Source organism: Lissotriton helveticus, chromosome 3_2 (genome assembly GCF_964261635.1).
Source record: "Lissotriton helveticus chromosome 3_2, aLisHel1.1, whole genome shotgun sequence".
Classification (NCBI taxonomy): domain Eukaryota; kingdom Metazoa; phylum Chordata; class Amphibia; order Caudata; family Salamandridae; genus Lissotriton; species Lissotriton helveticus.
In genome coordinates, this window is record NC_136062.1 from 244,178,614 (window position 1) to 244,206,460 (window position 27,847).

At 46.8% G+C, this 27,847-nt stretch overlaps 1 long non-coding RNA gene across 2 annotated transcripts in view; it reads right to left on the reverse strand.

Annotated features, from left to right (window-relative positions):
• LOC144826607 (uncharacterized) overlaps positions 1 to 27,847 on the reverse strand; it is a 174,139-nt gene that overhangs the window by 120,906 nt on the left and 25,386 nt on the right. For both annotated transcript variants that reach the window (XR_013609864.1, XR_013609865.1), the window contains exon 2: positions 7,909 to 7,994. This is a non-coding gene — a long non-coding RNA (uncharacterized LOC144826607). The remainder of the gene's footprint in view (positions 1 to 7,908; positions 7,995 to 27,847) is intronic.

Here is a 27,847-nt window from a genome sequence, read left to right on the forward strand (position 1 = left end):
TTGATTCTTTTACTGATAGGTAAAATGGCTGGTTACATAAGAATCTTTCCCAATATGTGTCATCACATTTACCTACAGAGAATGGGTAAAAACCTTGATACATCAGCCTCCAGTTTCTAGTGGATCAGTATTGAGAGTAGGTGAATGGCCAACACCTCAGGCTTTAAATCTTCAATGCAAGGTATAGTGAAAAGTATATGTGAAAAGAATGCTATCACCAAGCATCTGTGATAGTGGTGAAAATATGGCGCCAACTTTTCAAAAACATGAAACGCATTGTCACTTGGATTGCTGCTGCAAAAAGGTTATTCCCAAGTTCAAAAAAGATTGGAGTGATATTGTTTGTATTTGCAGTGATTCAGCTACTTATATGAAAAAGTTGTGTGATGACCTGTCAAAATCGATACCTGAGCTGAAGTGCTTTCCTGTAAGAGATCCTTGCCACTTGTTGGATGATATGCTGAAAGAATCTTTACAATCTTCAGAGTTAATGAAGAATACTATTGACTTTTTTGTCCATTCTAGTGCACTGTTTTGTTATGCGCAGGAACTGAAATACAAATATTTCTCATTTTGTGCTTTGTGAGGCATCAAAGTAAGAGTCATCCCAACTGTGTCACTTAGCTGATGGTTCTCAGTCCAAGGGGCTGTGAATGCTATATTATCCATGTAGCAACCGTTTACAGCATTGCTGATACCAAAGGTAAGAAATGTGAGGATTAATGGTCGCATTGTGATAGTGATGTGAAAAGAAGTACACTCTAATGCATTCTTAGATTTTTACTGGAAAACATAACTACTTTTAGTGGGCATAATAAAACAACTAGAGTCTGAGAATACCCCTGTCTGCCAAGTGTTCCGCATAATTGGTGTAGATGTGAAACATCTCCTTGAGAGCAAGCTGGGTGACACCATTAGTGACTTTGGCACTGCAACATGTTCCATGTTAGAGTGCTTGCCACTTTGTAAGCAAAGCAAAGTTGACAAGCAATTCAGGAACTTTCATTTTACAATGTATGAGAAATGGCTTGCAAAGATGCATAGAAGTGTCCCTTCACCAACCATGGCATTTGAAGTCAATGATACCTCACTGTGGTACTCTGTACAAGTTCTAGATCCTTTCAGTAAAGAGGAATTTTCTCCGTAGTTTCAAAAGTGTTGCTACATTTTTTACTGCTTCAATAACTCTGAGGACATATGTGCCCAGTTCAACACAAATGTTCCCGAACCTGCCAAGATAATCACAATAATTAAGTGCAGCACTATTGGCATGGAAATCTATGTCAGTGGCCAGGGTTAGCAAATTGTAGGCTGGCTGTTTTGGCGTTGCTCATCTCAAGTGCCAATGTTGAGAGGGTATTTTCACAGAAAAAAGTTGACATGGGAAGGAAACAGTGAGCGCACATGACCAAAGAGTCACTGTAGAAGTATTGTATGGAGTACTACAATAATTTGGATTTGCAAACATGTATTTGGATCCCATATACACTGTACGTACACTGTCTATATACCATTGACTATCAGTGCAGAAAGCAAGCAATAGTAAAAGCAAAACATTCCATAAACACAGGAAAAACACTGTTTCTGTTTTTTTAATGGCACAAAAATGTGTAACCACTGATAACCATTGTTTTTTTAAGGTATTGAAATCACTTGAAATATGTGCAAAAAAGGAAAGGGGTATCCCCGACTAGAGTTCCTAATTTCGGGATATGTGACTGTGTGTCAATACAATAATTAGGAACAGGATAAAAGGGCGGATAATTACTGACAAAAGAAAAGGAACACTAAATCAACAAAAACGTGTACGGTGCAGTTAGATTTCATAACTTTTTTATTTTTTATTGTTAAACAATCATATATCAAAAAGGGGGAGGAAAGGGAGGGACCAATATATTTTATACATTCATTGTTGTATGGTCTCCATCCTATTCTATAACAGCATATAGTTATACATATTTGTCGCAATGGATAACGCAATGGATAACTTATTTACGGTTTACATTCGTGGTGCTGTGTAGCATATTACATTAAAATACATGGCTAGAGGTTAGGGTGTTACTACGCGCGTTTCGGCTATTTAGCCTTCATCAGGGAGCCATGATGGGTGTTTCTGGAGTACCCGGAACTTATGGTTATGACGTCCTGCAGTTTTAGCACAGATGGGTGATGTAGGTATTGGTCAGTTGCCAGTAGAGGAAGATAAGATTCTATATGATAACGGGCTTGGCGACAGTCTTTAGTCGTGCGCGAAATTGTTTGGTGGCACTTCAAGATACCTCTATATTGGTATGGTGGGTCCTTCGTTCAGAGCAGTCACTTGGTATTTAGTGGCAGTGATGGCACTAATAGATCGTGCCTGGTGTGGATCACTGGTATGTGAGATAATGGTCGGTCTTTTCTGCTTGCAAGGTTGGCTGGTGGGGCTGGAGTGGATCACTCGTATATGTGCTGTCAGCCAGTCTATTCCGTTCGTAAACGTTGGCTTGTGGAGCAAAAATTCTCCTGTGGTGGCACTGTTTAGGCGGGCCGGTGCGTGTCCCGCTGGACGGTGTACATTGTTTAGCGAGTCAGCTGCTGGTAGAAATGCTGAGCGGGCCTTCCGATCGTGGGTTTCTGCAGGGGTCTCTGTCCCGGTGTGAAAAAGGAAGGGGCTGAATGAATGTATAAAATATATTGGTCCCTCCCTTTCCTCCCCCTTTTTGATATATGATTGTTTAACAATAAAAAATAAAAAAGTTATGAAATCTAACTGCACCGTACACGTTTTTGTTGATTTAGTGTTCCTTTTCTTTTGTCAGTAATTATCCGCCCTTTTATCCTGTTCCTAATTATTGTATTGACACACGATTGAAATCACTTGAAAACACTTTAAAAAAAACTCCAGAATTTACCAAAAATAAAAACTGAAAACAGGAAAGCCTAATTATATTGTATAACGTTGATATGTATGAATATAACTGTGCAATGTGATTTGCCCCTTCGAATTGTGATTGGAAATTTCGTCTTTTTGTTGTTTTAAATAAAAAAGAATTAAAAACAAAAAGTGGAGGATTGTTCAAGACCTCCCTAAGGTTAACCAAGTTTTCGTTCCATGCTATCCCGTAGTTCCAAACCCTGCCTTGATTCTGTTCCAAATTTCCCCAGAGGCTGAGTGGTTTATGGTCATTGACCTTCGTCAAGCCTTCTTCTTGATTCTGTTAGATGAAGAGATTCAGTTTCTCTACACATTCCGGGTCCAAGAGAAGACCCTTGTGTGGTGTTGTGCTCCACAAGAATGCACTGAAAACACATCTTATTCCAATAAGATACTTAAAAAGAACCTAGAGTCACTGAAGTTGCCATTAGTTTGACATTAATACAAAACAGCGACGATCTTTTGATCACCTCAATAACCAAGGAGGATTGCAAACAAGACACAATCGCTCTGCTCAGCCATTTGGCTGAGAACAGGCATAAGGTCATGTACCTAAGAATCAGGTAGACAAGGGAGTCAGGCAAGTGTCCCGTGAACGCATAGAGACAGTCCTTAAGCTGAAGTTCCCAACTACTTAGAGATAAGTGCAAATATTTTGGGACTTGGTTGGCTACTGCCGACATTGGATCCAGTACTTTTCCTTTGTGGCGAACCCTTTATTGAGATTGGTGCACACTGATGTCGATAATCTGGTACCCAAGGATGACAAAAGAATGGAAGTCATTTGACACAAAAGAGATGGGTGTGCTCTATCCGCACTAACAAAAGCCCATGGAGAGACTATGCGCCCAATGGGATACTTCTCAGCTTCTCTTGATCCGGTGGCAGCAGTGTTGGCTGTTTGTTTCCATCGGTTGCAGCGGTGAGCCTTAGCATTGAGCAAACTGAAGGGATAGTGATGGGGTACCCAATAATTGTAATTGTAACCCACTATTTTGAGATTCTCATGACCCATACCAGAACTCTGCACCTGACAAATAGCAGCTTAACCCATTAGTAGAGACTCTTTTTGATAGTGGAAAATGTTTCCATTGGCAGATGTAACACTCTAAACCCTGCTTCCCTGCTGCCAACTCCCGAGGGAGATGATGAGGGTGAATTTGACAATGATTGTGTTAGCATTACTGAGTTGTGCACAAAACCGAGACCTGACATGCTGGATTTAGTCCTACCTGAATCTGGCCATATGCTTTTTGTTGATGTGTTTTGCTTGAGAGACCGACGCAGCATTTTAAGAGCCGCTACGCTGTATGTAGTAAATGGAGTTGTAGAAGCATCTTACTTGTGCCATGTACTGCCTGCGCAAGTAGCTGAGCTGATTGCCCTTACCGGAGCCTGCTGCATTTAAGAAGGCTCACGAGTAACTTTTTAAACTGAAAAACATATGGGTTCAAAGTTGGGCACAACTTTAGCCATTTATGGTCATTAGCGAAGATTTCTGGCCTCAGCTAGTAGTCCCCATCAGAAATGGTCTGTACGCTTCAAATTGGAAGCCTAAGAAATTGCTGTAGTGAAGTGTGCTGCACATAAGAGTGTTAGTGATTTTGTCACCAGAGGCAACCATTATGGAGATGAAATTGCCCGATAATGCGCTCTTGAGTCTAGCACCTTCCATTTGGATGAACCATGGAATGCGGAAGGAGAAACTTTAGCCAACATGCTGCTCAAATCTGTACACCCCTTCAGTGAGTTGAAGGAATTGCAAATTATTACCCCAGAGCTAGAGAAAGCCAAATGGGAAAGGGTAGGATATGTGCGGAATGCCAATGACATTTGGGTCTTTAGCAAGGTAAAGCCAGTTCTTAATGATTCCCTCCTACCAGCGAAGGTGGGGCACATGCAGCATGGTCCAACCCATGCAGGCAGAGGCAGAATGGTGTCCACCTTCCGATTATATTGGTTTAATCCTCATTTCAACTCAATGGCAGTAAATGTATGCCGGCACTGTGTTACCTGCTAAAAATAAAACGTGGGTAAAAGAGTTGCGGTGACCATGAGCCACATAGGAAAGTCTGATGGTCCCTTCAGTCATTTCTAGATTGACTTTGTGGAGATGCCCTGGTGTAATCAACTAAGGTATATTCTCATCATATTATGTCTGTTCTCATGATGGGTCGAGGCATATCTCACCCAGAGATGTGACAGTCCAACAGTCGCCAAACTATCGTTGAGGGAGTTGATACCGCTGTTCGGGATGCCAGTTCATCCTGAACCAGATCAAGGAACTCACTTCAATAGTGAAGTAATGCAGTTACTGTGTACTGCTTTTGGGACTGACCTGAGATTCAACTGTAGCAACAGGCCTGAGGCATCAGATATGAAGAGACTGAACAGAACAATCAAAGCTAATCCGGCTAAAGCCTTGCCTGTACGTCGCTCAAATGGGCTGACTCTCTCCCCTGGTTGTTAATGAGCCTCTGAAGTACCCCCTGTAAAAGAAATCGATTATGTTCTCATGGGGTGCTGATGGGGAGAGCTATGCAAATTCCTTCCTTTGGAGCAGCTGCTCTGGTGAATATCATAGATGATCCAGTCCTCTAGTACTGCAAATGCAAGGGATTGTCTGATGTGGTAATTTCTATGCCGGGGGTTGTTGTGACACTATACTGGCCTGCGGGCATGAGCTGCCACTTTTTGCTACCCAGTAAACTGCTACTAACTTTGACACAAGGCCCCCGTGCCACCTTGTGTACTCACCACCCGGAGTGGATGTACCATATCTTTTACCCCTATACAGGACATCAACAACATGATGTCTCTTCGCCGCAGGCAATGGTGAATGAACTTGCTCCAATACTAGGCGGGTAAGTGATTTAACACCGGCTGAACCACAGTGGTCGGTGTTTTGATTGTGATGACAGTCTATTAAAATTCATAAATCACAATGATTTTAAAACCTTAATTTTAACTTTCTCTAGTATTACCATGCTACAGGGATAGTACTCACATCCCGCTTACGTTTAACCCCTAGACAGTTGACACTTACGAGTGAGTACCTGGTGGATGACAGTGTGCTAATTTCTTCTTCATGTCGTCCTCTACAGGTTTCCACATGACAGAACTAGGCACATTCTGAACTAGATGAACTTTTGGATTTCTAGTAGTGTAGATAGTTTCCCCGATTTTTGGTCCTGAAGAATTGCAGAGTATCAGTTTGAGCACCCAAGCATGAAACATGTCGACCAGTTAATAGAGTAGGTGACTGCTTCAGCGGACCCTTGAGCCGCACCGAGCAAACCACTCTATTTGTTTGTTTTTAACCCAGGTGGGTTACCACTTCATTAAAATATTTTTGTGATCTACTTAACCTGTTTTTAACATCACTTGAGCACATCTACACACCCCTACTCCCTAGGGCCCTCACCCCCACTACACCATACGGCAGGAATAAAAGATCCCCGGCAAAGAGCCCCTTTAAGGGTGCCCGTTGTGTGTTGCACCACCGACCCAACGAGGGGCAAAGGCCATATGATGAAGCATGAAACCTAGCTTGCTGGCTGTGTGAGGCCTTTACACTCCGAAAGGAGTATTCCCCTCCGGTGTGCCTCCACTCACTTTTCCATTGTCAACTGTTTTAACGTTAAATCATTTTTGTCTCTGAGGAACTGTGCACTTCCTTTTTGTTTGATACTGCGTTATCAGGGCACATGCACTGGACCCCGTTTAAATATCTGCCCTAATAGTCCCTCTTTTTGTTCATAGCGTTCTACCACTCATCAGATTGATGCTGCTACTCCTGCAGTCCAAGCGACCCCGGGACATGACCTGAACCCTGGTGACTGGCTTCACATCAAGAAACACATCTGCAAGTCTTGCTTAGAAGAGCGCTGGAAAGGACCCTATCTTGTCACCAACACTGCTGATCTGCCGAATTGGATACACACCTCACATAGCAAGAGGGCAAGGTACAAAAAAGAAGAAGCGGAGGCAACCAATTCCTCAAGTCACCCAAGTTTGAGGTGTCAGAGGCTTCAGAAGAAGAGGAAGACCAGGTTGAGGGTCCACAGCTCCCATCAGACGTGCATAATCCAGAGCGAGAGACTGCTGTTATTCCCTTGACCACTGCGATACCTACCACTGGATTGAGAATACAAATCAACTGGGATAGGGAAAAATGATGAAGAGCTGAAACCAACCTGCTGCGTCAAAGGTAGCAGGAGACAGAGGACAGTGCCTGACAAGGAAACTGTACTTCAGAGAGTGAATCACAATCCGAGATCTCAAGCACCTCCAAGGACCAAGGTCCAGCTGAGGAAAGCTGGCCAAAAACTACAACTACTCGAAAAAGACTCTTGATGCCTAAGAAGAGACAATTGACAATTATAGAAGACAGTGAGTTAGAAGAACAAGAACAGGTTGATCTGACTGGCATTGTGGATAAAAGCCTGTTCCAAATGACCCAAAAGGGAGAGAAATATCAAATGGAAGTATTAAGGCCCAGGCTGGATATATCTCGCAAAGATCGCGTTTGAATCTGATGACTGCGAAAAACCATAAGAAGAGCCTATTCACATTGACCACTAACAAACATTGAAGGAACAGTCAGGGAGTTAGGGTAACAATCAGAGGACAAAAGTTCAATTAGGCCTCCAGTTGATGCAGAAGAAATCCCAGAATTTTTTAAGATATGGTAGAGATAAAAGGAAAGTTTGAGAATGCTTCAACGCTACACACTTTTGCTCGTGAGTTTGACAGTTGCCATTTTTGTCTCCATATCTGGATGGCTGTTGAATGTTTATTTGTTGGTAAGGGATCTCCCCCAGGTCTCATCCAACTTCACCCATGGACCTGTAGACAGATCTCCCATACACAAGAGTAAGGTCTCGCATATTCCACAGCATGAGCGTTTGTATAGCTATAATGTGTATTATCAAACGTTAGCAGAATATGTAAAAGTTATGGATGTACAGAATTGCTTCATCTGTTCTTACCTTCCAGCCTCTGCAGCCGAGGGAGCATCATATTTTCACCTACCCCTGTCCTATTCTTCTTTCTCTGCTGTCTTCTTAAATCGTTTCTATCAGGAAGATTCAATAAAATTATTTTATTCTAACATTGATGACTCAGAAAATGTGCCAGTTGTCAGTGGTGAGAATCTGTATTTCGGGCTACTAAACATGTTACAAAGGGTTTGAATAAAGGGATCAGCTTAACTATATGATGAAATTCTTTACCTCAGTGGCTAACATGAGAATTTCTATTCAGAGCATGCATGCAGCGCCTAGAGACCCCTACGGGTGATTGTGCGCTTTACAAATGTGGATTATTATTATTATGATGTAACCTTCAAAAGTTACAAACATGGGAGGGTATTTATAGATGAACTAAAAGAAAGGAGAAGAATAGGTGTAGAAAGAGGAGAAAGGAAGAAGGCAAAGAGACTTTAAAGGAACCACCCCCAAATGTAGGTATTGACCTAACCAAGAAGGGATCTTTACATATAATATGGCAACCAGAGGTAAATGAGACAGACGAGAAACTGGAATGGAGCGAGTGTGAGCACAATTATGTAGTTAAGGGAAAAAAACGTTCTAAATTTAGAGGTAAGTACAAAGGGTATCTATTATTTGTGTGGTAAGTCAGGTTATTTCCTTCTCCCACACAACTGGACTGGTAGTTATTATGCAGCCTTAGTTTTTCCTATAGTTTATCACAATCACATGCTAGATGTTCCACTTGAGCAATATATAAGGTGGAATATACGTGGTTTCTTTGTTTTTTTTAACAAATTTTATTGATCAAGTGGCACATGTACAACATGATATGGCAAACTCTGTACACACCTGCCCCCACCTACTTCCTGTATAACCCAAGTCCCTGTTTTGTCGTTAGTTGTTGATTTGGTTTCATCTCCCCTTAGACCATGTCCGTACACATACAACTCTATGCTTCAAACCATTTTGCGCCACAAGGCGCCCTCGGGTGTGACAGCTGAAGCCTGGGCATCTCGCCTGGGCGCTCAGATGCAGAACAGCTCTCCCCAATGTAATGGACGCACAAGGCGGTCATGCGCCCCAAACGTGCTTAGTTGCTGATCTCCCTCATCATCCATCCATATAACATCAGGCCCGTCTGAATGTTGCCACAAACTGAAACGCTCACCAATGATGCGAGTTAGACATGGCGGGCACGACTGCCACCGCTGCTGCTGATGTGGGTGGGTTCGGCACAGCCACTTTGATCCACTGACTTTATACAGGAAAACCCATTGACCACACACTTACTAGGCAATAAATGTATACATGACTATGATGATTCGTGAAGCACTGATATACGCTGCCGGACCCCAGGGTTGTCGGCCTTGAAGCTGTGTCCGCTTACCCTACCTACCACAATGTTCATTATCTGCAGCTGGCCCGGCTGGGTTGTAAGCTATGATGCTGTGTACACTGTATGTTGGACAATAAAGATCTTTTAAAAAAAAAAAAAAAAAAAGTGGCACATGTACAACAGTGACCTGTAACCCAGCAGCATCTGCACAATTATAACATATAGAATTGACTTTGACATTTCTGGCTACTGTATCCAATAAACCTTAAAGGAAATACAACATAAATCCAACGTCCTCCCCCCCTCTCCCCGATTGCGCTACACGTCCACCCCAACCAGATCTGCATAGACATTGATTGTCAAATTTCCCACCAAGGTCCCACCCCCCACCCCACTCCCAGAGTCCCCGCTAGGCAGCCCAAATTTTATATTCGCTCATCTCATTCTACAGAAACCGGGTCTAGGAGCAATCCCCGATAGTCTGCCCACCATTTCCATATTTTGAAATGTTTTAGGGGGCATCCCCTAGCAATGAAGATAGGTTTCTCAAGGCCCATACACAAATCTAGACCATTCTTCCATGCGGCTACTGCGGGGGCCTCGGAGCCTTCCACGCTCTCGCTATGTCCCTCTTTGCCAATGTGAGACCTAACAGTAATAGATGACGTTTATAGACGTTGCCGCCTATCCCCTCTAGGACGTGTAATAGTGCTGCTTTCGGCGAGCGGGGAAGATCCCAGCCTAAAACCTCCGATAAGCAAGTGATGACCCCCTCCAAAACCGATCCAGAGAGAGACACTGCCAGACTGTATGCATCAGCCTACCCTCCTCCCTGTGACATCTGAGACACCTCAGGGAAGCAACCAAACACGCCCTCCACAACCACATTTGCATGTAGTAGACCATATGCAAATATTTAAACTGGACCAGGCGTAGACACACTGCTAGGGCCACCCAGCGAGGGGCCGCTAGGGCCTCCACCCAGTCCTCCTCCTCCAAGGGTCCTAAACCCCCCTGACAATCCTCCCAGAGTTTCTGCAGTGTGGAGGAGCAGTGAATAACCAGAGTTTGATATATCTTGGATATCTTGCAGTCTTGAAGTTCTCCCATAAAGACTTTTGCCTCCAGGGGGCTGAACTCAGGCACTGACTCCAACCCCACTAGACTGGGTGATGAGGTGTGCCGAAACTGAAGGTATTTCAAAAATTGGGACCGTGCCATGTGAAACTCCGTCTGAAGGTCCTGAAACGATTTCAGTGTCAGACCCTTCATAACATCCCCCAAGACCGAGATCCCTATGAGATCCCACCCTCTAAAACCTTGCAAGGCAGCTAATTGCGGCAAGCACCCATTATCCCAAAGGGGGGTCTCCTGCATCAGCTTGTTTCACCACCCCATTCTACGCAGTGCCTGCCTCCAAACCTGGAACACAACCTTTGTTGCCGGGGGCAATGGCCCCCTGCAATGGTGCCGAGTACAATACGCGTGCAGCGAGTGATGCCCCATGAGCTGCCTTTCCACCATGTATGCCGGGTCCTCTCGACTGCCATACCACCATTCGTTCAATATGAGTAGGTGGGAAGCTTGATAATAGGACAGGATATCGGACGACTGCCCAAGGGCCGCGTTAACTTGTCGGAACCAAAGGAGGGGATCGGATATGGGTGGTTCTGCAACTGATAGAGGAGACGACGGAGGGCCACCATCTTGAATATGGCTGATCTGCCATAGATGGTCAATGGCATACGGGACCAGGTCTTAATATCATCGCGTACTCGCTCCTAAACCGGGACTAGATTACGCTCCCAGACGACTGCAGGCATATGCGATATAAAAACACCCAAGTACTTCAGTCCTCCCATCGCCAACTAGTTCGACGATGCCCAGCCACCCAAATCACACCGACCTCCAAGCAACCACAGAATAGATTTGCCGGGATTCATATATAATCCAGAGGTTTCCCCAAATATCTGCATAATACGCAGGAGTCGAGGCCCCGTTCTATCCACCTCTGTGAGGAAGAAGAGGATGTCGTCCACGTACAGGGCGATTCTATCCGACAACCCCTGAGCCCATTCAAAGCCGTGGACCTGTGCGTCCATACGCACCCACACAGCCAGCGGCTCCATCACGAGTGCGAATAGATACGGAGACAAGAGGCAACCCTGTCTCGTTCCCCGCCCTATAGCAAACATGGAGGAGGTTGCACCCGCTATCCGCACAGAGGCCGTGAGGTCGATATATAGCAGGGTCAAGTAAGATAGGAAACGCGGTCCGAAATTCAACTGACATAACAGTGCAAAGAAGTATACCCAACTTAGGGAGTTGAACGCCCTATCCATGTCTGCTAGCAGCAATGTCTCCGGAGTGCCCAGTCGTTGACCGGCCGCCACTGCAACATTAGCAACATTAGACCGCCTAATGTTGTGCCTAGTCGCCCGCTGAATAAGTGTGTTCTGGGCACTCCGTGTTTTTTCTGTTTAGCCAATTTTAACTTTTTCTCACGATCTGTGTGCAGCAACTAATAGAGTATACCCTAATACTCTAACAATTAACAATGGAAATGAGGCTAGTCAACTGGACAATGACTCAGACTTAGTTGCGCACTACTTAAATAAATATAATATGATCTAACCAGTTTTTTAAACTCTGTGACAATTTTATTCCTGTTGGTTCACAGTTAAATATGCACTTTCTTGCACAAAACAAATTTCTTCAAGTTTTCATGAACACAATTTTAGGGCGAATGACAACCTAATTAAGATTTATATATTGATTTTTTCTGTATGTTTAAGGATGTGTTAAAAAAAATATTGTGTTCATGAAAACTTGAAGAAATTTGTCTGCAGGCCCCAAGGTCGCACCTGTGCACACTTGCCTCCCATGGCTCCCACAAAGCCCGAATTGTCCAGTGAAGGGCCGCCGATGTCCGTCCGCTATAGGGTGGCACTGGGGCTCAGGATGCTGTCGGAGAGACAGGATAATGTAGGATATTGAGCTGGGCTGGACGGAGCACACTCAATCCATGTCCGCCATGCTGGCTTGCCAAGCCATGCCCCCCAGTGTATACGTAGATTCTTAGCAATATTTAGAGTTAGAGTTGAGAATGTGCAGAGAATCAATGGTTTTATGTGGTTAATCTGCAGTTTTTAAACTTATTGCTGACTTCTGCACTTTTAAAACATTTTGTTGATTTGCACATTTAAAATATTATTGCTGATTTGCACTCACTGCTGGTGGTGATAGGAACCAACCCCCGGTACGAGCTGTGTTCAATGCTCGGCGGGCAGGAAGGTTTTGTGCACCACTACCGGCTGTAGCGCTTCAGACGCTCGGGGCAGCCGTCTAGTTGCTGCACCCGGCGTCGGAAGAGGTGCATAAATCAAGCCCATTGGTGCCCGACTGGGGCCTGGGGCCAGAATCCCTGCTCCATTTCCTCCAGGACACCTTAGATATTCTAGTGCGCTACTGCTGCAGCTCAATAAACACCCTAAGGCCAACTGCCTCCATTCCTTCCGAGTAGATAGCCCCAATCTAAACAGCCCTCCCTGCCCCTCCACATTTCTACCCCGCATCCATCCACCCCCCTCCTCAAGACTGGTTTTTAATTTTTTTTGTTAAACTGCACATCCCTTCCCAAGCATTCGACGGAAATCTCGCTCTTTCTACAAGACTTCTCTCCCGAAGTGCTTTTTTTCACTGAAACCTGGCTCAGCGCCAGCTCTGATCCAAATATAGTACAAGCACTGCCCCAGGGGTATGTGATACAGAGAGTAGATAGAACCCTAGGCAAAGGCGGGGGAATTGCGATTGTTTATGAGGACCACCTCACCTGTCACTTACTCGGCAGCCCTCTCCTGAGCTGCGAGAATGTTCACTTCTCCGTACAATTCTCCCCTCTTCTCTCACTCTCAGGCATTTTGATATACCGCCTCCCAGGGACAGTAGGTGCTTTTTGTAACTCACTGATAGAAACTGCCAATTTTATGCTTCTCGGTGATCTTAATCTTCATTTTGACGACTCTAGGTCCACAGTATCAGTTGAACTAGCAAAGGACCTTGCGTCCATCCAGTTGGTGCAAAAAGTTCTCCTTCCCACACACTCGCAGGGACACTGCCTTGACCCAGTGTTCTCTAATTTGGAGACTCTCCATGGAAGTGATCCTATCCCTATCCCCTGGTCCGACCACCATTTGGTGCCCCTTTCCTGGCACCCTCAAACTTTTACCCCCCCCAGCCCCTCCTCCTTGGACCCTCCTCCGTCCCTGGTCCAAGCTCCCTCAGGAGAATTGGATCCATGAACTGGGAAAGAATATACCCCAGTCTACTCCCTGCCCGGTTACAATGTACAATAATCTCTGCAGTTGGATAGATGACTCACTGAACATCGTCTTCCCTAAGGTCCGAATCACCAAAAAGCACGGCTCCACCAGGTCGCCTTGGTACTCAGCTGAACTACGCATTTTGAAAACAGAGTTGTAAGGTCTTAGAAAGAAGATGGAGGAAAAACTTTGCAGCTGAAAGCAAGCTCATTTAAAGGGATGCTATACGCCAGTGGTTCCCAAACTGTGCGCCGCGGCGCCCTGGTGCGCCGTTATCAGTAGCCAGTGGCGCCGCGCCGCTCCTTTGGGAATAAATCTGTCATGTGTCAGACCATTTGCAGGGGCGCAGTCTTCTCCTTCCTTTTCTGAGAGGATTAAAAGGACAAAAGAGGAGGCTGAGGTGCGGGCCACGTGCAAGAGAAAGATGATTAGTTTCTTCTGCATGAAGAGTATTCATCTGCCCTAGTAACTGTAGTGCAACCTCCTGGCCTTAGCACAGAGGACGGGCTCTGAGCCTTTGGTCTCCACCTTTCTCTTTTTTTCTCTGCCCTTATCTTTTCCTTCTCGCTTCACTTCCCCTCCCACTGTTTTTCTCCCCTTGCTGTCTTTTACTCTCGCCCCTTCACTCACTTTATCTCTTATTTCTCTTTCTCTCTTTCAGTTCTCTCTTTCGCTCTTTATACACTTTTCTTTGCCCTCGTGTTTCTCTACCCCTGTCTTTCTTCTCCTTTTATAGCGCACCGATGGCCTTTTTCCCAAGGTGCCCCCTGCTAACTATAATTAGTTTTTACTTCAGTTAAATGATCCACAGAAATTAATTTTTTTTTAATGAACCAATAGAATCCTGCAGATTACTAATAGCTGTACGTCAAAGCTGATACAACTATATTGTTCAGGTAAAAACAGGAATTTTCATTAAAATCAAACTGCCCAGCACATGAAGCCAGCCTGAGAGTTTCTATGTTCGGTATTTGCATTTTAATTATCACATTTAAGAGCGGGAGACTGACACTTTGTATAGAGCTGTTGCATGTAACCATGTAACAACTCCATGCGCCTCATGTAATATGGAACCTTTAGTCAATCTTAGCTTTTTAGCCCTCATAACTTTGAATTTTGGTACTCATTGGTTTGTTTACTCTTATATTTAAGGGAGAGTGAAGGGGGGGCTTGAAATGAGGGGGAAACAACAAAATAAAGTGCAGGAAAGATTGGAGGAATGACACAGGACACAGGAGAGTGAAAGGGGGAGATTGAGATGAGGGTAAAAAAACGAGTGAAAAACGGAGGAACGACACAGAAGGAGAGTTAAGGGGGAGCTTGAAATGAGGGAGAAACGACGGAAAAAGTGAAAGAAAGCGTGGAGGCAAGACATAGAGGACACAGGAGAGTGAAAGGGGGAGTTTGAGATGATTGGGAAACGACAGACAAAGTGCAAGAAAGATTGGAGGCTGGTCTTGCTTACATCCCGCCCACTGGTAAAAAAATGGTGGGGAGCCACGGCCAACTGCCAATTAGGTCAAGGGAGCCACGGGTTATAAAAGTTTGGGAACCACTGCTATACGCAAATACAGAGAGGAAATGAGGAAGGCCCACGCAACCTATTACGAGGCAAAAATCCTGCAAGCCGCCAACTCTTCCAGAGAGACCTTTGTCATTATTAAAAGACTCCTTAAATGTCCAGTCCCCCCCACGTTCCGGCGGACCCCCACCGAACTCGCTGCAAAAACCAGGCAGTGTTCTTTGATAATAAAATCCAGAAAATGTTTAAAACTCTACCTCTAATCGACCTTTTAGCAACGTGCCCCACAGCAGACCGTCCCTCCACCATACACCACCTGAAACGCTTTCCCCCTCGCTCCTTGTAAACACTCCTAACACTCCTGCCCACAGTAAAAAGTGGTTCACCAAGAGACCCGCCTATGAGCATCCTAACCAAAGTTGCTTCTATTATCGGCCCTACAGTCACCCATACTATCAATGCCTCTCTCTGTTCAGGAGTAGTCCCCCCACTTTGGAAGGAAGCCCCTTATTAAAAAGACCCTTATTAAAAAAACGCACCTCGATCCCGCAGATTTGGACAATTATCGCCCTATCTCCCTCCTACCAGGGATCTCAAAAATCATGGAGAAATATGTAAATCACACCCTCTCCGAGTACCTGGAAACTTCCAACCTGCTACACCCTTACCAAACAGGATTTCGGCCTAGGCAGAGCACGGAGACTGTTTTGCTGGCGGTTGTGGAGGAAAGCAGGAAACTTTTAGATGTAGGTGGCGCGGTGGCCATCATTCTATTAGACTTGAGTGCAGCCTTCGATATGGTGAATCACCAGGTTTTGATTCACCGTCTTGGCAAGCTGGGAGTAGCCGGTACCGCCCTGAGTTGGCTGCGCTCCTTCCTGGAAGGTCGTACATTTCAGGTCTTTGAAGATAGCATGAGCTCCAAACCCCGGCCTCTCCAGTGCAGCGTACCACAGGGTTCGTCGCTGAGCCCAACGCTATTCAACACGTATATAGTCCCTTTGGCATCAATTGTGGCCCCTTTTGGGATCCATATGGTTACCTATGCTGATGACACCCAACTGGTCGTAGCCTTAAACCAGTCCACACCATACTCCACGACCCTGAAAGCTTGTCTCACGGAAGTGGGAAACTGGATGGGATCCTCCCACCTGAAACTAAATGGAGGAAAGACTGAGGTCATGAGCCCGGGCAACTTTGACAACACGGCACTCAGAACCATCCGGCCAGCATGCATGGGCCCAGTTCCAACCCCTAAGCCTGAAATAAAGAGCCTGGACATCTGGCTAGACTATAACCTGACTTTCCAATTGCAAGCCAGTAAGACAGTGGCAACCTGCTTTGGCCTGATCAGAATGGCAAGGAAAGTGCTCCCCCTGCTCCCCCCACCCCAAGCCAAGAAAACCATGGTCCAGTCTATTCTGCTCTCCAGACTGGACTATGGCAATGCACTCTATCTGGGAGCCCCTACCTCGGTAATCAACAGACTGCAGGTCATCCAGAACTATGCAGCCAGATTGTTGACTGGAACTTCCAATTTGCTTTTTGCAAAACCCTCTCTCCGCCTCCTTCACTGGCTGCCAGTGAAAGAGCAAATCAGTTTTAAATCACTCTGCATTGTTCATAAATCCCTTCAGGGGTTAGGCCAGCCCCTGATTTCAGCCATAATTCAGCCATACAAAGCGAGGAGAAAGATTCGCTCGGATGACCTTCATCTCATGGCAACCCCCAGAATAAAACGATCTAGAAGTGGCGGAAGACTTTTTTTCTTGAACGCAGGCAGACTTTGGAACGCTCTGCCTCTCCATCTCCGAAATGAACCTAGTCACTGCTCCTTCAGGAAACAGCTTAAAACCTTTTTATTCCCTTAAATCAATCATCCATTGGACCGTTGGGCACAACCCAATATTGTTTTATTCCGTAAAACCTTAAAGACCTGGCTGTTCCCTTAACTTCCCCTACCTGTCTTCGCTTGTCTCTATCATTAGCGCTGGGACGCTCACGGGCAGCCATGCGCTCTAGAAATACTTAAATAAAAAAAAAATGAGAGCCATGGTTATGCATATTTGCCTTACGTTGGATTTAGTCCTCGCGAAGGAAGGCGGCGTTTGCAAAGTCATTCACGCTCAGGAATGCTGTGCTTGCATACTGAGCATACCAGAGCAGCTTGATGGCTATATTACTAACAGTACGAACATAACGCATGATTTAACTGAGTTGGAATAGTCAGGTGCTTGGGAAGTATTAGAATCTATATTCGGATTCATTGGAAAGGGAATTGCTGAGATAGTAGAATGGCTCGGTAGATTGGGTGGAGGAATTCTGAAACTGCTTTTAACTCCTCTCTTGATTTTATTAATTGGATATTGCATGTGTGTTTGTCTTCCTTCATCATGAAATGCTGTTGAATGTGGGTGAAAGAAGCTGTCAGCAATGAGAGGAAGAACGAGAAAGAGACTTGACGTAAAGGTTGAAGAAGTGCAAAGTGAACTCTATGACACTCTCAAGGATTTGGGAGAATCTAAACAGAAGAACCCATGGCTAGTGAATGACATTTTCTTATACAAATATAAAGTGATGATTCAGAAATCATCAGAGGTGACTTTGTGGGGGTTGCTTTTTCTTTTCTCATATTGAATGCATTATAGATCGAGCTTATGCTGACCTAGATCATGTTTACACTGTCCTCCATCTTGCACAGACGTCACAACATATCACTTGTTGATGCTGTTCTTCTTATTCTAAATTAAGAATCACAAGACTCGTACTAATAAACAGAGAGTGTTACCATAGACCTTTTCTCACAGTACCCAACCAAGAACATCTCAACTGTCCCAAGCTGCAGCTACACAATGTTTCAAGTGAGTTGTTTAAATGAACTGTGAGAATGCCTGAAATCCAATGTAATACTATATCATGAAACTATACCATGAGATAATCTTAGAAAGTATTTTTAAGCAAAATGTTTCTTCTTGTTCATCCCCTGGTAGTGCATATCCTGAGAACCTTGTACTTGTATAGAATATATGAAAGTCTTTGTCTGAAGTTCTATAAAAGGATGTAGATTTCTGTATTGAGGAGACCCAATTGCCAGTGAATATATGCCGAATTTTACTCAGAACTGTTCTGAGTTCTCTGTACTTATTATTTGTACACTTAGGGGCCCATTAGGATGTCGGGCGGATCGCCACCGCCATGCGGGCGGTGGCGATCTGCCCGACATCCTTGCCAGCCCGCTATCCATTTCCCCACCACCATATTACTATGGCGGGGGGGACCGCGCCAGACGGAAACACAGTCCGTCGCTTTTCTGCCCCAGTCGCCTTGCGACCGGGGCGGAAAAGGGTTTATATATTGGCGGTGTCTGCTAGACACCGCCATCCATATTAGGATACAGGGTGAGGGTGCCTTTCCGTGGCGGCAAAGGCATGCGGTCTTTCAGTTTGGGGGCCCGTTGCGGGCCCCCAGGATGACGGGGGGTGGGGGAGGCAAATGGGGGGTACCTAGGGTACCCCCCTACATGTGCATGCACAACATGGCAGGCACTGCGCTGCGCCTGCCATGTTGTGCATGCACATGCACGACTTGCATTTTTAGCATTGTGGCCGGCGGTGCTGATAGCACCTCCCGCCACAATGTTAAAAATGCAGGATGCGCACGCCACTGTGATGGGCGCATCCTAATACCCCCCACGGGACCCCGCCCTTATGGCGGGCGGTCCCGTTATCCGATAGGATGGCCCCCTAAGTTTCTAAATTTACTTGTAGCAGATTTCATGTAATAGCCTATTAATTCTTTATATAAACTTTCTAAACAACGCTTTTATCTGTTGTTGTGATCTTCTAGTAATTAATGCTACTTTAAGATGAGAATGTCGTTTGTGTTAATGTTCTGTCAGGGTGCTGTTCTTGGATGTTCCATCCAGTGGCAGTTACTCGCTGTCTGGTAGAGGTAGCACCACGCTTGAGGGTTGTGTCATCAAATAAACATATCATTTCTACATGAGAGCTAGGAAGCGACCTGATTTAAACATATTTTGGAGATGAGTTGCCAGCTCAGGGAAGAATATTTCACAGAGTTACTCTCAAAGCGTGGATGCCAACTGGCCAGCGTGTGGATATTAAGGGGTCTGAGAGCGAGCCACATTCAGCTAAGTGAGGTGTAGTGGAGCACATAAGCCGTTGAGTGATAAGAGGGGTTGAAATGTACCTTAAGAAGGATATAACACTTGATTTGAACATTATGCCCACAGTCAGCCCCGCTCATGCACACTCTGTGTGACCGCTTTGTAAAGACCCGACTCACCAGCTGCATGGTCCTTCGACATTCAGGCTGCAGACCACAGGCCACGTGCAGCCTCAAAGAATGATAGGATGGCCCGTCGAACATCTGGGAGCCAAAGAGTTGAAGCAGCACTGGCTTCACAGGCAAGGAGTGCTCTGCGGTATACCCTGGTTGCAATTTGCCAGTTGTAGTGTGCCGACTCTTCCGTTCTAATCAGCGCTCGCTAAACAAACATGGATCTGCACATGCCCACCATAAAGAGTAAGAGGAAAGTCCCTTGCAGGGCAATATTAAGTATACAAGCATAGGCACTCTCAGCCTAGTGATTAGATGAAGGACCCATGCCTCACTCTAACTCAAGCCTTGTAAATGCTTGAAAGGCCTATTTTAACTGCACTCTGCGTCTGGGTGCTAAAAAAATTATATTTTTTTTATATAAAGGAATAGAGAACCCTTCTGCACAACCATGTAAGTTACTACAATTATAACCCTACCACTCTTCTTGGCCCAATCAGGTGTTCCGCCTATAGAGTGGATTATTTTGAGGCAGTTCATAAATATTAATTCAGACCCAGTCGGAAATCAACTATTCTTCTAGGTACCATTGTGAAGGAAGGACAGCATATTTTTACAAAATTAACTCCTAAATTGAACCATGAGGGGCAACCAATAGATGATGTGTACTGAAAAGCTAGAAAGAGATTAGAAACGAGATTTGCCAATGTGTTGATGTAAAATCTGCACACACAGCCACAAAGAGCCGGTGTTGCAAAGTCATCCTGTGCCATGGGCACTCCCAGATTTTTTGCTAACTGGTACTGGTGGTAACTGACTGTCCCTGGGCTCTGCCTAACCACACCCAGGGCCAGCGCTATGATGAAAACACAATTAGAATACAGTGTAAACTCATAAATACACTACGGTACTCTATGAGTTAGGGTACCCCTATGACAGGGGAGGCATGACCTCCCCTGTAAGGCCCTAGTACATAATGGGCATGGGGGTCAAAATTACCTTTAATTCCCTAGTATATATTAGAGCATAGCGGTTTAGAGGCCAGCAGCCCTTTCTGCACTTCACGCTTGCACTGCTGAGACCTGAGGTCAGTTTAAAAGCAGGCATGGGTTGCAGGGCAGCTTTAAAAATGTACATTGTGCCTGCACTCGACACTTAAAAAATAATAATCTACAATATTGTGGCATCTTCAGTACCCTCAGGGTCTCCCCCTAGGTGTCCTAGTGGTGGGTGGTCAGGTATTTATAAGGAGTACCCTTATAAAATAGGTTTTATATGCATTTGTGTTATAAAAATTGCCCAAGTCATTTCCCCCATTGCAGATCCCCAGCCACATAGGTTAACTTGGCAAGAAATTATTCATTAATAATTTCCACCAGGAGAATCAGAAAAATATCATTCAAGGACACACTAGAATGGTATTGATAAATCCAAGAATATACTATTGTTTAATGTATCCTAAATTGTACAGACAAGAAGTTATAAGACTTTCTTCTCAGTAAGCTAAAATGCAGCCTTCCAGTGATCTGTACTGATTGGTCACAGTTAAGTGGATTAGCCAGGCTGCTTTGATTGGGTGATGAGTAGCCCTGGGGTGAAGGAGCCATTCTGGGAGGAGAGGGTTCCACTACATCGGAATGCCAGAGCAAGGGGGAGGGGTTATAAACAATACGCTTCAATAGAAGGAGGAGACAGGCAGGAGAAACCAGTTTCATTTACACCCCTATTCTTTGAACCCAGCCACATGGCAGGTTTAAGGAAGGAATGTGCAAATGCCAGGTGGAGTGAGAATATGGAGATGAGCCATCCTGGAGGGTTGGCTTAGCCAGCTCCTGCCTCTCTGCTGGGACTTCAGCTATATTGAATTTAGGAGAAATAGTTCTTTCTGGGAGACCATTGTACCACACTTACAGGAAATGGTCATGCTCTGGGGTTTTGTCCTGTACATCATTGGACATGAGTATCCTACTGTGTGATGCCAGAGGACAGTGAATAGGTATATGAGAGGGGCAGTGCCTCTCAGCTCTGCTGCTTGAAAGTGAGAGAAGAAGAAGGATTGCCAAGATGGAAACTTCATTTGCACCATCAGGACCTGCATTCTGACTGACTGTGCCTGATGCATTATCTGGAACTACAGCCCTTTCGGTGTACCTTGTTTTAAGAGGAATAAAGAGTGGGCTCCCTGCAAGCTACAGGTTAACAGAGGTCCCCTTCATCCCCTGCCTGGAGTGTATCCAATGGACTTTTAAAGGTGATGTCCAGGTGTATTGTAGGAATAGAGAACCCTTCTGCACAACCATGTAAGTTACTACAATTATACCCCTACCACTCTTCTTGGCCCAATCAGGTGTTCCACCTATAGAGTGGATTATTTTGAGGCAGTTGATAAATATTAATTCAGACCCAGTCGGAAATCAACTATTCTTCTAGGTACCATTGTGAAGGAAGGACAGCATATTTTCACAAAATTAACTCCTAAATTGAACCATGAGGGGCAACCAATAGATGATGTGTACTGAAAAGCTAGAAAGAGATTAGAAACGAGATTTGCCAATGTGTTGATGTAAAATCTGCACACACAGCCACAAAGAGCCGGTGTTGCAAAGTCATCCTGTGCCATGGGCACTCCCAGATTTTTTGCTAACTGGTACTGGTGGTAACTGACTGTCCCTGGGCTCTGCCTAACCACACCCAGGGCCAGCGCTATGATGAAAACACAATTAGAATACAGTGTAAACTCATAAATACACTACGGTACTCTATGAGTTAGGGTACCCCTATGACAGGGGAGGCATGACCTCCCCTGTAAGGCCCTAGTACATAATGGGCATGGGGGTCAAAATTACCTTTAATTCCCTAGTATATATTAGAGCATAGCGGTTTAGAGGCCAGCAGCCCTTTCTGCACTTCAGCACTTGCACTGCTGAGACCTGAGGTCAGTTTGAAAGCAGGCATGGGTTGCAGGGCAGCTTTAAAAATGTACATTGTGCCTGCACTCGACACTTAAAAAATAATAATCTACAATATTGTGGCATTTTCAGTATCCTCAGGGTCTCCCCCTAGGTGTCCTAGTGGTGGGTGGTCAGGTATTTATAAGGAGTACCCTTATAAAATAGGTTTTATATGCCTTTGTGTTATAAAAATTGCCCAAGTCATTTCCCCCATTGCAGATCCCCAGCCACATAGGTTAACTTGGCAAGAAATTATTCATTAATAATTTCCACCAGGAGAATCAGAAAAATATCATTCAAGGACACACTAGAATGGTATTGATAAATCCAAGAATATACTATTGTTTAATGTATCCTAAATTGTACAGACAAGAAGTTATAAGACTTTCTTCTCTGTAAGCTAAAATGCAGCCTTCCAGTGATCTGTACTGATTGGTCACAGTTAAGTGGATTAGCCAGGCTGCTTTGATTAGGTGATGAGTAGCCCTGGGGTGAAGGAGCCATTCTGGGAGGAGAGGGTTCCACTACATCGGAATGCCAGAGCAAGGGGGAGGGGTTATAAACAATACGCTTCAATAGAAGGAGGAGACAGGCAGGAGAAACCAGTTTCATTTACACCCCTATTCTTTGAACCCAGCCACATGGCAGGCTTAAGGAAGGAATGTGCAAATGCCAGGTGGAGTGAGAATATGGCGATGAGCCATCCTGGAGGGTTGGCTTAGCCAGCTCCTGCCTCTCTGCTGGGACTTCAGCTATATTGAATTTTGGAGAAATAGTTCTTTCTGGGAGACCATTGTGCCACACTTATAGGAAATGGTCATGCCCTGGGGTTTTGTCCTGTACATCATTGGACATGAGTATCCTACTGTGTGACGCCAGAGGACAGTGAATAGGTATATGAGAGGGGCAGTGCCTCTCAGCTCTGCTGCTTGAAAGTGAGAGAAGAAGAAGGATTGCCAAGATGGAAACTTCATTTGCACCATCAGGACCTGCATTCTGACTGACTGTGCCTGATGCATTATCTGGAACTACAGCCCTTTCGGTGTACCTTGTTTTAAGAGGAATAAAGAGTGGGCTCCCTGCAAGCTACAGGTTAACAGAGCTCCCCTTCATCCCCTGCCTGGAGTGTATCCAATGGACTTTTAAAGGTGATGTCCAGGTGTATTGTAGGAATAGAGAACCCTTCTGCACAACCATGTAAGTTACTACAATTATACCCCTACCACTCTTCTTGGCCCAATCAGGTGTTCCACCTATAGAGTGGATTATTTTGAGGCAGTTGATAAATATTAATTCAGACCCAGTCGGAAATCAACTATTCTTCTAGGTACCATTGTGAAGGTGATGTCCAGGTGTATTGTAGGAATTGTGGTTCCAACCTTTCAAGGACCATCTTGGAGTTTTCAGACCCTAGGATTGTGTTTTGGACACATTGGACCCTCAAGAGGAACTTCAGGGTGAAGTTCCAGAAGTTTGGGGACTATTGTAAAAAAATCTCTCCAGAGGGTGACCAGGCTCTCACAGAAAGGCAATCTGGCTAACCCTCACCGAATCTGGCCTGCTGGAGGAGGCTGCACGACATCTGGTGAGAAATCCTCCGAAAAAGTTTCTAAGTGTGAATGCAAAATCTTGACCGGGGACTTCCGCTTTGTGTATCCGACCAGGGCTCCATCGCAGTCGGCCTCAAACTTTGACTTTGTCCTGGTCAGAGGCGCCCCCAATGTCCAATGTCCATAAGTGGTACTATTTGTTTCTAAGCACCAGAAAGTGTTTAATCTTTAAAAATTCATATCTATGGTTTCTTATAGTCGATTTATTTATGTTTTGGTGTCACTTTAAAGATAAAAATATTTCCTATTTTTATAAATTGGTGTTGGATTTTTATTGTGTGCTGTGTCTCAAGTATTTGCTAAATTTGTGTTTTTAAGACCAGCCATTTGGGCGGCGACCAAGATGGCCGCATAATCCCGCGGCGCTCCGGCGGCGATCGGAAGACCCACAGATATCCTACACAAATCCGGCGATACCACTGAGTCCTTCACCGGGGCTGGAGAGCTAACGACCTCCGGTGCCTGGCGGTGTGTTCCCTGTGGTGCTCCGACTCCGAGAATCAGAGATCTGCGGAGCGGCGATTGCGGGCCTGCTGCAGCCCAAGTGAGGAGGGCCCGCCGGTGGAGCACCGGCCTCGCGTGATCGACGGGCCGCCCTGGGGGTAAGGAGAGGCGGCGGAGCTGAGGACGGCGCAGCGGAGGTCGCGCAGTTGTGGCGACCCCCGAAGAAGTAAGAGCGGCGCCCGCCTCCTGGGCCCCCCCCTGGGGAGAGTTGACGGCAGAATTGAGGAGGGTACAGCGGGGGTCGTGGAGACAACAACCCCGAACAGGCCGAGTGGGAGCCCGCCGCTATGATCTTGGCATGCCTGGGTGATCGAGACCTGATCCCCCGAGACCCGATCCCAGGCAACACACAGAAATACCGCCAATGGGTCACCATCAATGGACGCCGGGCCGAAGCCCTCCGTGACACTGGAGCCAGCGTGACGGCGGCCCGCTGCCACTTGGTGACCCCAGAACAAATTCTCCCCAATGTCCTGTGCCCGGTGCGGACGGCGGACAACTCCGAGAGTTTATGCCAGATGGCCCGTATCCCCTTCGAATGGGGAGGGGTGTCGGGTATGCTGAAGGTGACCGTCCTGGACGATGCCCCCGTGGACTGCCTCCTCGGGAACGACCTGGAAAGTTCCCCCTGGGCCGGCGTCGAGCGGAGAGAACATCTGGGGATGCTAGGCCTTCCAGAGTGGGTCTGTGCGACCACCCGCTCCATGTCCGCCCGAGCCTCCGCCCCAACGGAGGATGCCCCGACCGAGGAACCAGAGTGGGCCGCACCTCCACCGCCCGCCGTCCCCGAGGACGCCGACCCTGAACCCGGCCCCCAGGGGCCCAGCCATGAAGACCTCACCGAGCTCGGCCACCTTCCCGAACTAGCTCAATGGCGCCAAGAAGGTGGCCCCACCCGCGAACAATTCCGGCAGGAACAGAAAACCTGTCCCTCCCTCGAGGGAATCCGACAACAAGCCGCCACTCAAGCCGCTGGAGACCCCTCGGGGTCCCACTGGGTCTATTGGGACCACGACCTTCTCTACAGCGAGCAGAAGATTGCCGAACTAGGGGCCAGCCAGGTGCTGGTCGTTCCCCTCCAATTCAGAGACTTCCTCTTGAACTTGGCACATGACGTGCCCCTCGCCGGACACCTGGGGCAGGACAAAACTTACAGCCGCCTGGTGACCCATTTCTACTGGCCGAAAATGCGCAACGATGTGCATAATCACTGCCGATCCTGTCCGACTTGTCAAGCCAGCTGGAAGAGCGGGGGAAAAGTCAAAGCTCCACTCCAGCCTTTTCCCGTGGTCACCACCCCCTTCGAGCGAGTAGGGATCGACATCGTGGGACCCTTGGACCCCCGCACCTCTCAGGGGCACCGCTTCATCCTCGTTCTAGTGGACCATGCCACCCGCTATCCTGAAGCCATCCCCCTCCGAACCATCACGGCCCCAGTAGTAGGCCGAGCCCTAATGGGGATCTTCTCCAGAGTCGGCTTCCCCCGAGAAGTCGTGAGTGATCGGGCACCAACTTTATATCTAAATATATGCTGTATCTGTGGCAACAGTGCGGGGTCACATATAAGTTCACCACCCCGTATCACCCCCAAGGAAATGGACTTGTGGAGCGGTGTAACCGAACACTGAAGGGAATGATCAAGGGCCTAGAGGAGCCGCTACGACGCAAATGGGATGTCCTGCTGCCCTGCCTCCTGTTTGCATATCGTGAGGTACCCCAGAAGTCCCTGGGGTTCAGCCCCTTTGAACTATTGTATGGGCACCCGGTCCGAGGCCCCCTCAGCCTGGTCAAGGAGGGCTGGGAGACGGCTGTCCGAGGTGCTCCACCCGATGTCTACTAGTACCTCCTGACACTCCGCAACCAGACTCGGAAGTTCCGGGAACTTGCCGAGGCCAACCTGGAGGCTAGTCAGGAGGAGATGAAACGCTGGTATGACCAGAACGCCTCGTCCATCGAATTCGAGCCGGGCCAGCAAGTCTGGGTCATGTCCCCGGTTGAACCTTGTGCCCTCCAGGACAAATGGACGGGGCCCTTCAAAGTGGTGGAGCGCAAGAGCCCCGTCACCTACCTGGTAGACATGGAGTCCCCCAGAAACCCCATCCGGGTTCTACACGCTAACCGGCTCAAACCACACTTTGCCCGCACTGAACTAAGTTTGCTGCTAGCGACCGATGACGGAGCGGAAGACGACTCCGAACCGCTACCAGATCTCATGAGCACCACCGAGAAAGACGGCTCCATCGAAGGGGTCACGCTCCCCTCTACCCTGACCCCAGAACAGCACCAAGACTGCCGACAGCTGCTGGGGCAATTTGCAGATCTATTTTCCCTCACTCCTGGAGTCACCCGGTGGTGTGTCCACGATGTGGACACCGGAGACAGCCCGCCTGTAAGACACCGAGCTTTTCGAGTGCCCGACCGAGTTCGGGCCTGCATTCAATCCGAAGTGGCCAAGATGCTAGCTCTGGGGGTAGTCGAACCCGCCAACAGTCCCTGGGCCAGTCCACGGGGACACTGATCCTGGGAGGGGACATGAATGATGTGATGGCAGGGGAGTTGGACCTACTGCCGCCTAAATTGGGTGGTGGAGGGGCGCATTTTCTCAGAGACTTCGCGCATGCACTGGGTCTGGTGGACCTTTGGAGGGCACATAACCTGCAGACAAGACAATACACCCACGTATCCGCGGCCCATGGCTCATCCTCCAGGATTGACTACATGCTTACACTTAATGATAGCTTGAGCCTCTTTAGGGACGGACATCACAAGGCCAGAGGGATATCAGACCATTCCCCAGTTGGGGTTCAGATGGTGGGTCCTAGGCGAGACCGGAGTGTCCCCCCTCGACTTGATTCCTTCCTATTCAAAAACAGGGATTTCCAGGAGAGATACAGGGAACGGGTGGAACATTATTTCGAGGACGATGTAGGGTCGGTGAGCTCCCCTCGGAGTGGTCTGGGAAGCATACAAGACGGTGGCCAGGGATTTTGTGCAGGCGGAGGTGGGGGGACGGAGAAAAGAGAAATATGCGCAGGCCGAGAAGTTAGAGTTGGAGCTCCACGAACTGGAGACTGAGGTGGGATCCGCCCAGGAAAAGGGGCAGGATAGGCAGCATAGAGGGCGTCTCCTAAGCAAGGAATTGAGGGATCTTACGACGGAACAGGCACGGTCCCATGCGTTGGCCACCCAGCGACGGGTAAACGACCTGGGTGATAAGGCAAATAAAATTATCGCCTGGCTGGAAAAGAAAGATCGAGAGCGCAGCTGGGTGCCGGGTATAGAGCGCGCGGACGGGTGAGTGAGCACTACAAGCGTGGTGATTGCGTAGGAGTTCGCCTGCTACTACGAGGAGGTTTACTGATCTCAGACTACTAAGGGGGAGCAGAAATGTT